We start from the raw sequence: 11,087 nt of genomic DNA, 5'->3' as shown, positions 1-11,087 counted from the left end.
CGACTAGACGGACATGAGTTTGAGTAAACTCCGGGAGTTGGTGATGGACAGGGAGGCCTGGCGTGCTGCGGTTCATGGGGTCGCAAAGAGTCGGACACAACTGAGCGACTGAACTGAACTGAACTGATTAAAGATATGTTGTTGGTAACTATACTTAGTATTATGTAATAATCTACAAGGGAAAAGTAATACATTTATATGTGTATATATATACACCTGAAACTTATATGCTATTATAAATCACTTATACTTCAGTTAAAAAATTAAAAAGAAAAATTAAAGTCGAAAGACTCTTGCTTCTCTAAGAAAGCTAAATGAATTATTTGCTTACTCATTTATTCAACACACTTTTTTCTGTGCTAGTCTCTGCATAGGGCTTCCCTGATGGCTCAAATGGTAAAGAATCTGCCTGCAATGTGGGAGGATCTGGGTTCGATCCCTGGTTTGGGAAGATCCCCTGGAGAAGGGAATGGCAACCCACTACAGTATTCTTTCCTGGAAGAATCCATGGAGAGGGGAGCCTGGTGGGCTATAGTTCATGACATCTCAGTCAGACATGACTGAGCAGCCTTAGTCTCTGTGTATGTGCCAGGCAGTGAGTACAATAAGCATGGTCTTTGCCCTTGTAGAATTTAAAGTCTAGTTTGTCAAGAAAGCTTCCCTTGTGGCTCAGCTGGTAAAGAATCCACCTGCAATGTGGGAGACCTGGGTTCGATCCTCGGGTTGAGACGATCCCCTGGAGACGGGAATACCAATTCCAGTGTTCTGGCCTGGAGAATTCCATGGACTATATAGTCCATGGGGTCGCAAAGAGGACACAGAAACGCGCCTTTCACTTTGTAGAGAAAAACTTCTTTAGTTCTACCATACTGTACTTCTAGGAGAAAGCAAAAAGCAGGAGATATTGATATAGAAAAGTCTAGTCTGAACTTTAGGTATTTATCCATTTGCCAGCCCATTTTTACTAAAAAGCAAATTTTATTCCAAGTATGTTATCCTAAGTTGTTATGGCTTCAGTTAGGTTCAACCCAGACCAGTGAATGAAAGATGTATTCATTTTTTCCCTCAAGAATGAGGTACAATTCACAAGCCATAATATTCACCATTTAAAAATGAGCAGTTCAGTGGTTTCTAGGATCTTCACAAAGTTGTACAATCATCACCACTGTTATCATCACTATTTACATCACCCCCAAGAAGAAACTCTGTATCAATTTGCAGTCACTTTTCCTATTTCCCACTCAGTGCCTGGCAGCCACTAATGAGCTTTCTAGGGATATGCTTATTTTGAATATTTTGTATCAGTAGAATAGTTACAATGTGTCTGGCTTCTTTTGAACCCATGGGTGAAATCCGTTTCACCTGCTTTTTCTAATGGAGGTTTTAAGACTTTCGTGTCTTCCAAAGACCTGGTAGCCTGAACAACACGATGTTTGCCTGAGTTGTTTTCCAAAAACTTGGAGTCAGCTGCATCTAGGTCAAGCAGAGCGAAGTCAGCTTTGTCTAGCTGAAGTTGAGCTCATCAGTACCAGAAAGGACCATTGACCCTGAGCTGGGCACGCGCAGGCGAGCACACCCGCTCCCTCTGGACGAGCGGAAGCCTGTGCCTTGTTATGTGCCCTGCTCAGTTGCTCGGTGTGTCCGACTCTTTGTGACCCCCGGACTAGGCTCCTCTGTCCATGGAATTTCTCTGGCAAGAATACTGGAGTGGGCTGCCGTTTCCTCCTCCGGGGGATCTTCCCCACCCGTGAATCAACCCGCGTCTCCTTCATTGACCGGAGGGCCACCTGCGCCAGCTGGGAGGCCCGTCACTTAGATGCCTGGTAGAGAAATGAGTATCTTGCCTTCTCGGAGCAGATGAGACCTGTTCTCCTCGCTTCACTGCTCACTTGAGTGATTGATCATTTTGGCCTGCTGCAGGCACATTGGGCAAAACAAACCCGGTGAATAATGCCTTCACTTAGCATCAAGTTTTCCAGGTTGATATGTGTTGTGCTCGTTGTGCTTACTTACTTGCTCAGTCGTGTCTGATTCTTTGCGACCCCGTGGACTGTATTGCAGCCTGCCAGGCCCCTCTGTTCATAGGATTTTTCATAGTCTCTGGCATTAGCAGGTGGATTCTTTACTACTGAACCTCCTGACATATGTTGTATCATGGATAAGTACTTCATTCCTTTTTGTGGCTGAATAATCCATTATACGGATATACTATACTACATTTATTTATCCCCCCTCCCTTTTATTTATTTATTTTTTTTTTGGTATTATGAATGTTACCATAAAAACTTACATACAAGTGTTTGTGTGGAGCCAGATTCTGTTTGTTTGAACTGGTACCAAACAAAGCCCATAGAATGTGGTTAGCTGAGACATCTTTTAAGGCTCTATGGTTTCTCCTCTACTACTAACCCTAACCCAACTTAATCAAATTTGTTGAAGAAATTGAGTCATTTGTCCTGTACAGTTTTACAAAATCTGAATTTTGCTGATTGCATTTTTTTGACATAATTTAACATATTTTTCTAACATCTATAGTTTCATTAATAGCTGGATGTAGAGATTTGATTGGATTCAGACTTGATGGGACAGGGAGAGCTGACAGATTATACTTTGTTATTCTACAAGGGTAATGCCTGGTTGTCTGTATTAGCAACCATGGATGATCTTTGCCTAGATACATTATGGAATGAGAAGTAGAGATAGTCTGGTTTTGTCACTTCTTCTTTATTCATTAGCTAGAATATAGTATATAGGGAAAAAAAATCTTCCCTCAAATATTTTGTTTTAAAAGGGATTCTTTTTAACTTTCCCTTTTCAACATTTCATTGTTAGTGTAAAGAAATGCAATGGATTTCTATATGATAATCTTGTTTCCTGCTACCTCACTGAATCTGTTTAGCAGTTCTAGTAGTTTTATATTAAATAAATATGTTATTTTTATCTAGAGGATAATTGCTTTACTTTGTTATGTTGGTTTCTGCCATACAACAGTGTGGGTCTGCCACAAGTATACATATGTTTCCCCTTTCTTGAACCCTCCTCCCACCCCACTAGGTAGTTACAGAGCACCAGGTTAAGTTCTCTGTGTCATAGAGCAACTTCCCACTAGTTATCTATTTTACGTGTAATAATATATGTTTCAATGCTACTCTCTCAGTTCATCCCACCCTCTGCTTCCCCTGCTGTGTCCACAAGCCTGTTCTCCATGTCTGTGTCTCTATTCCTGCCCTGAAAATAGATTCGTTAGTACCATTTTTCTAGATTCAGTATATGTGTTATTATATGATATTTGTTTTTCTCTTTCTGACTCACTTCACTCTGTTTTTAACAGGCTCCAGGTTCATCCACATCACTAGAACTGACTCAAATTCATTCCTTCTATGGCGGAGTAATATTCCATTGTATATGTGTACCATAACTTTTTTATCCATTCATCTACCAGTGGACATCTATGTTGGTTCCATATTCTAGCTATTGTAAATAGTGTTGCAATAAATTTGGGGGTACATATGTCTTTTGAATTATGGTTTTCTCAGGGTATATGCCCAGTAGTGGGATTGCTGGGTCATATGGTAGTTTTATTCCTAGTTGTTTTTTTTTTTTTTTTTTTTTTTTTTAAGAAATCTCCAATAAGTTGCAACAAGATCCTCTATGATTCACCTCCTAGAGAAATGGAAATAAAAACAAAGGTATTCATTTTAATGTCTTCCTTTTATTGGGGAAAACTAATCATTCAGCTAGATTATGTTGGAACTTAACAAGAAAGAAGGGCACTAGGGTGATTTCTCTAGTGGTAAGCAATCCACCTCAGCACTCTCTACCAACCACTTTGTTATTGGAATCATGAGATCTTTTTAAGATCAATGTAAATAATGAGCAATTGTTGTCTCTTAGGGCCATCAGTTTTCTTATCTAATTCTTATTCCATCTACCATTTTTATTTCAGAGACATTTGGGGTAACATTTGAAAATTTGGAAAGGAGAATTTTTATATTTGCCTCCAAAACATTTTGAATTGGAAATAAGTAGCCTTTAAAAAATTTTTATTTGAGTATAACTGATTTACAATGTTGTGGTAGAGAAATAGTCTTTTAAAATCAGTGATTAGTCTGAAAGTCCAATTGAGAGCAACTGAAGAGCAAGTAACTGGTGAAGTTCAGACCATCAGTGTTTATTCTTTATACTAGAGGAGGCTGAGTAAAGTGTTTTGTTTTGGTGTACACCACAAGAATGTCAAGGATGAAGAGTGTCTTATTCTTTATTGTTTTCACAGTACTTAGCACACATTTTGTCAACTCAACAAATTCAACAAACCTGTGTTGGAAGAATAAAGCAAGTGAATACACAGAGCTCCAAGGAGATGCATGATGAGGGTCCTTTGGGGCAGGAGCCACTTCTCTTTTATCTCAGTATTTCTAGTTTCTACCACAGTAGATTCTTAAAAGGTGGTTGCAGATTTCGATTAAATGTAATTGAGTGGGTCTGTTATTCTTCATTGTAGATAGCAGGTCATTTACAAGAAAAATGGTCTCAAGGAAGCTTGCAGATTGGATCTAAGTAATTTTCTCTTTACTGTCCACGTGTCTGTCCTTTGCATTCCCACACAAAGACCACACTGACAGTGCATGGAAGCCAATTATCTGTAGTGTCTACTGTTGTGTTTTCTGTGCATATTCTCATTGAATTATTGTAACAATCATGTAGACAGGAATTCTGATCTCCATCTTACAGGTGACTAATCTGAGAGTTAGGGGGGACTGGTAGAGGAGCATATTCTGGAAAGCAACAGATGGGCACAAGTCTTTGGTGACAAATCAAGTATGCCATTTCTATATGAAGCTATAAACATACTTTCTTAGTCCTGAAATACGCCAGCCTAGGGCAGATAGTCAGTAGACTTTTATTAACAAGTTAAAAACCAAATTCCCTCAATTTTAGAATGAGAGAAAAGAAATAAGAAAATGAACAAAATCAAGTATAATACATAAAGGCAAATTTAGAATTATTTTTGTTGTGTTTTTACACATATATCTGATTATATGTACTTCATGATCCAGTCTCTTCAAAATGTTTCTTTGTTATTGAGTGAAAACTTTTTCTTATTTAAAACTTCCTGTGGAAAATGTTTTGATTATTAGTAAGTTATGCCCTTGACACCAGTCCCAGGTGTCAAGGGAAAATATTACTAAATGGAATAAAAATTCTTCTTAGTTCAATCGAGTTTCCATGACTATCCACTTACGTCAGTATTTTCACTCTTTTAGAAATGGTATACCGAGTATGTTGGAACCATTTCTAATCTTAACACTTTTCACTTTATATTGGAGCATACTTGATTAGGTGCATGGGCTTATTTCTGGGCTTTCTATCCTGTCCCATTATCTATTCTTCCATTTTGGGCCAGTAACATACTGTTTTGATGCCTATAGCTTTGTAGCATATGGTAGTCTGAAGTCAGGGAGCCTGATTCCTCCAGCTCCATTTTTCATTCTCAAGATTGCTTTGGCTATTTGGAGTCATTTGTTTGTCTCCATACAAATTTTAAGATTTTTTTTTGTTCTAATTCTGTGAAAAAATGCCATTGGTAATTTGGTAGGGATTGCCTTGAATCTGCAGATTGCCTGGGGTAGTACAGTCATTTTGACCTCATTGATTCTTCCAATTCAAGAACATGGTATCTCTTTCCACCTTCTTTGCCATTTTCTGTTTCTTTCATCAGTATTTTATAGTTTTCAGAATACAGCAGAGGTCTTTTATTTCCTTAGGTAGGTTTATTCCTAGGTATTTTACTGTTTTTGATATGATGATAAGTGGAATTCTTTAATTTCTCTTCTTGATCTTTCATTGTTAATATATAGAAATGCAATAGATTTCTGTGTATTTTGTAACCTGCAACCTTCCCAAATTAATTGATGAGTTCTAGTAGTTGACTGATAGCATTTTTAGGATTTTCTATGTATATTATCATGTCATCTGCAAACAGTGACTGTTTAACATCTTCTTTTCCGATTTGGATTTCATTTTATTTCTTTTTCTTCTCTGATTGCCATAGCTAGGACTTCTAGAACTATGTTGAATAAAAGTGACAGTGGACATCCTTGTCTTATTCTGTTCTTAGAGGAAATGCTTTCGATTTTTCATCATTAAGTATGTTAGCAGTAGGTTTGTTGTATATGGTCTTTATTATGTTGAGGTATGTGCCCTTTTATGATAAACAGGTGTTGAATTACGTCAAAAGCACTGGGACAACCCAGAGGGATGGAATGGGGAGGGAGGTGGGTGGGGGTTTGGGATGGAGGGACACATGTACACCTATGGTTGATTTAAGTCAATGTATGGCAAAACCCACTGCAATGTAATTAGCCTCCAATTAAAATAAATAAAATTAATTTTTTAAAACTTTTTTCTCCATCTATTGAGATGATCATATGGTTTTTATTCTTCAATTTGTTGATGTGGTGTATCACATTGATTTGTGGATGTTGAAAAATCCTTGCATCCCTTGGATAAATCTCACTTGATCATGGTGCATGCATGCTCAATCGCATCTAACTCTTTGGAGCCCTATGGACTGTAGTCCACCAGGTTCCTCTGTCTATGGAATTCTCCAGGCAAGAATACTGGAGTAGGTTGCCATTTCCTCTTCTAGGGGATCTTCCAGACCTAGGGGCTGAACCCACATCTCCTGCATTGGTAGGTGGATTCTTTACCACTGAGCCACTTGGGAAGCCCATGATCATGGTACATAATATCTTTTTAATGTATTGTTGGATTCAGTTTGCTTGTATTTTGTTGAGTATTTTTGTATCTATGTTCATCAGTGATATTAGCCTGTAGTTTTCTTTTTTTGCGGTGTCTTTGTCTGGTTTTGGTGTCAGGGTGATGGTAGCCTCATAGAATGAGTTTGGAGTGTTCCTTCTTCTGCATTTTTTTTTTTTTTTTGAGCTGTTTCAGAAGGATAGATGTTAACTCTTATCTAAATATTTGATAGAATTCACCTGTGAAGTGATCTAGTCCTGGACTTTTTGTTGGAGGTTTTCTAATCACTTTCAATTTAGGTAGTTGTGACTGGTCTGTTCATATTTTCTATTTCTTCCTGTTTCATTCTTGGGAGATTGTGCTTTTCTAAGAACTTGTCTATATTTTCCAGGTTGTCCATTTTATTGGCATATAGTTGCTTGTGTAGCCACTTATGATTCTTTGTATTTCTGTGGTGTCTGTTGTACCTTTCCCTTTTTCTTTTCTAATTTTATTGATTTGAGTCCTCTTTCATTTTTTGTTGATGAGTCTGGCTAAAGGTTTATCAATTTTGTTTATCTTTTCAAATAACCAGCTTTTAGTCTAGTTTCATTTAATTTCCATTTGAATGGAATAGCTTCTCCCATCCCTTCACTTTCAGTCTGTAAGAAGTGAAGTGTAGTCGCTCAGTCGTGTCCGACTCTTTGCAACCCTATGGACTGTAGCCTACCAGGCTCCTCAATCCAAGGAATTCTCCAGGCAAGAATACTGGAGTGGATTGCCATTTCCTTCTCCGGGGGATCTACCCGACCCAGGGATCGAACCTAGGTCTCCCACATTGCAGACAGATGCTTTACCATCTGAGCCACTAGGGAAGCCCAGTTTGTAAGTGTCCTTAAATCTGAAGTGCTCTCTTGTAGACAGCATATAGTTGAGTCTTTTTTTTTTTTTTTAATCCGTGTATCCACTCTATGCCTTTTGGTTAGTGTATTCAATTCACTTACACTTAGAGTAATTACTGATATGTTAGGACTTGCTAATCTGTTCAGTCCCTCAAAGGTGTCCGACTCTTTGCGACCCCATGAATCGCAGCACACCAGGCCTCCCTGTCCATCACCAACTCCCGGAGTTTACTCAAACTCATGTCCATAGAGTCAGTGATGCCATCCAGCCATCTCATCCTCTGTCGTCCCCTTCTCCTCCTGCCTTCAATCTTTCCCAGCATCAGGGTCTTTTTCAAAGCAGTCAGCTCTTCACATTAGGGGGCCAAAGTATTGGAGTTTCAGCTTCAGAATCATTTCTTCCAATGAATATTCAGGACTGATCTCCTTTAGGATGGACTGGTTGGATCTCCTTGCAGTCCAAAAGACTCTCAAGAGTCTTCTCCAACACCACAGTTCACAGGACTTGCTAATGGTGTCTTATTAATTGCTTTGTGACTGTTTTGTCACAATACAATCTAGATTTGTGCTTTGTAATTACCATGAGGCTGACATAAAACATCCAATAGATAAAACAATGCATTTTAACTTTGAAGGCATACAAAAGCTCCACCCTTGTACTTCCTTCCCCCTTTTATATTTTTGATGTAATAATTTACCTTTTTCCATATTGTATGTTTATTAACCAATTAAAGTTGCTGCAATTATTTTAAGTACTCTTTTTCTTTAACTTTTAGACTACAGTTAGGTGGTTAACACACCACTCTAGTAATTAGAATTTTCTAAATCTATGTATTTAACTTTACCCATGTGTTGTATGTTTTTGTACATTTTCATGTCACTAATTATCACTTTTTAATTTTAGCTTGAAAAACTCCTTTTGACATTTCTTGCAAGGAATATTTAGTGGTGATGAACCTCTAGGTTTGGAAAGTTCTCAGCTATTTTCTTTAAATCAAATTTCATTTCCTCTCCTCCTTTTGGAGTCCAAATTATTCTAATACTTGCATGCTTGCTGGAGTTCTATAAATCACATACACTTTCTTTACTCTCTTAAATTTTTTCTTTTGTTCTCCTCAGGGTTATTTCAAAGTTGTTATCCTCTAGATCATTGTTTCTATCTTCTATTTGGTCTACTCTGCTATAGATACTCTCTGGCACATTTTTTATTTTATTCATTAAACTCTTCAGTCCTGAATTTCCTTTTAGTTCATTATTATGACTGTTATCTCTTTGTGAAATTTCTCATTTTGTTCACATATTGTTTTCCTAATTTTGTTGATTTACCTTTTGGTATTTTCTTGTAGATTGCCAAGTTTTCTCATTAAAAGCTATTTTAAATTCTTTATCAGCTAGTTTGCAAAATTCCATATCATTGAATTCAGTTATTGGAGAATTATTGTTATCTTTTGATGATGACATATTTTCTTAATTCTTCATGCTCCTTGGACTTTTTCATTACTGATTTCACATTTGAAATAGCAGCCATCTCCTCAAAGCTTTACTGATTGCCTTTGGGTGGAATGTACAGTTGGTCCTGCTATAGATGAAAATTTCTCTGACCTGTATGAATACACCTAGTCCACACTTCTTTCTCCCTCTCAAGGCAGAATTCTTACGTGTTTGTATCTCCTGTTCTTACGTCTCAAAAGGTTGGCAGCTGAAAATTTCTCTTTTATTTTCCAGGAAGTAGTGCTACAATTCAAGCTTGTGATTTCTCCCTTATCACAGATCCTGAGCTGATTTTCTGAGAGCACCCTGTTTATCGGAGTTCACTTTTGTCCCCTCACTCAGTAGCATGCAGAAGAGCTGGCCACAGAATCAGGGAAGTTTGGATTTGGCACTTGGGACATCTGGGGTGTCCACAGGCCTAGGGGGGAAATCCTAGAGTGAAGTGCTCCCAGAAGCTCATAGGTAGATTTCCTGCTGGCTGAGCACAGTCAGAAAGAACCATATCCTTTAATGCCTTCTGATATTCTTCTCTTGTCTCTTTCCCAGTCTGCCCCTTGCTGTAGTCATGGATGTCCCACCTCAGTACTTTGGGTGCTGCTGGAGAGAAATGGGTTTCTTCTGCAGTGTCCCACAGCTGGGACAGCCAGACATCCCTCACCCTCTTCCTTTTGCCCTCAGTGAAGTCTCCACCAGCTAGTTTAGTCCTGTGCTGTGTAGCCTTGGGGAAGGGATGGCGCTTCACATTGTTTCTTGTACCCTAGCCAGTGCATTCTTTTGCTCCAATGGCATGCTGTAATTTTCCCTTGGGAAGGCTGGAGTTCCACAGACTCTTTGTTGTCCATGAGTGTCTGCCAATTGGCACTCTCCAGGTTTTCCCTTTTCATGGCCAAGAGGGGTTGGTGTAGGTTTGCAGGCTCCTACTAATTCTGCAGACTCTACTGATGTTTATCTGCTTATTACCAAATGCACAGGTAGGAGAGACTCCTCCTCAGGCTCTTGGCACATGATATTGGATCCACAACTTTCACAGAGGTGCTTTTGTTTGGGGATGAATGCCTATTTTGTTGTTTAAAAGGAAGAAAAGAAAAGAGGATATCTATGCCATGTTGTTGCTGACATCACTGACATTTATAGTCTTATAGGCAAACTTAACATGAGGAAAAGAAGCCAGTAGAGAGACTGATACAAAATTCAGGAGAAGAAATAATGAGTGGTGTGAAGTCCTGAATAATGGAGATAAGAAGTGAGACACAAAAAAAGAAGGAGCATCCTTTTGAGTCATGAGGGAAAGAAGAGGGGATGGAACAAGGAGAAGGGATAAATGGGAAACTGGGTCTGGGCTTGAATATTTCTACTGTGGTTTCCTCCTGTGCCATAAACATGAACACTCTGTTCTTCATTCCCCTCTGTGACTGATAGTATCAGAGAAAAATAAAACCATGCTGCAAGACATATAGATGCCTCTATAGTTAGATCCTGAATTGTGAAATCATTATATCCTTGGAAATTCCAGTCAGAAATGTTTAGAATACGTACCTATTTCTGCAGGCACCTCTTGCAGAAATGTAGCTAAGAGGAACTATGCATCGTGAACCTGAAGGGTACAGCAGTTGATTTAATATCCCCCAAGTTTTGCAGTTTGGGGAGCAGCAGGAGATAGTACCAAAGGCAGGGGGCACTGTTCTCACATGGAGGATTGGCCAAAGTGGTCATGGGAAATGCCTCCCACAAGTGAATCTCCGGCATTAGTCTCAAAGGACATGTGTTCCTGAGCACATCTGAGAAGCTTCCTTGAGATGCTTCAAGAAATCACTAGAAGATATTTTAACTGGTGAGACACGGAGGCAGGGCCTGACAAAGGTCCTGATTCTAGCACCAGGAGATGAGTTGTCAGAATCTAGACTGTCAATGTTAATGTTACATTATTTGTACCCATAGGCTCATTAGATTAGAAGA

The sequence above is a fragment of the Cervus elaphus genome, chromosome 31 (assembly GCF_910594005.1).
Source record: "Cervus elaphus chromosome 31, mCerEla1.1, whole genome shotgun sequence".
NCBI classification, from domain to species: domain Eukaryota; kingdom Metazoa; phylum Chordata; class Mammalia; order Artiodactyla; family Cervidae; genus Cervus; species Cervus elaphus.
Note: the sequence above shows the minus strand (reverse complement) of the source record.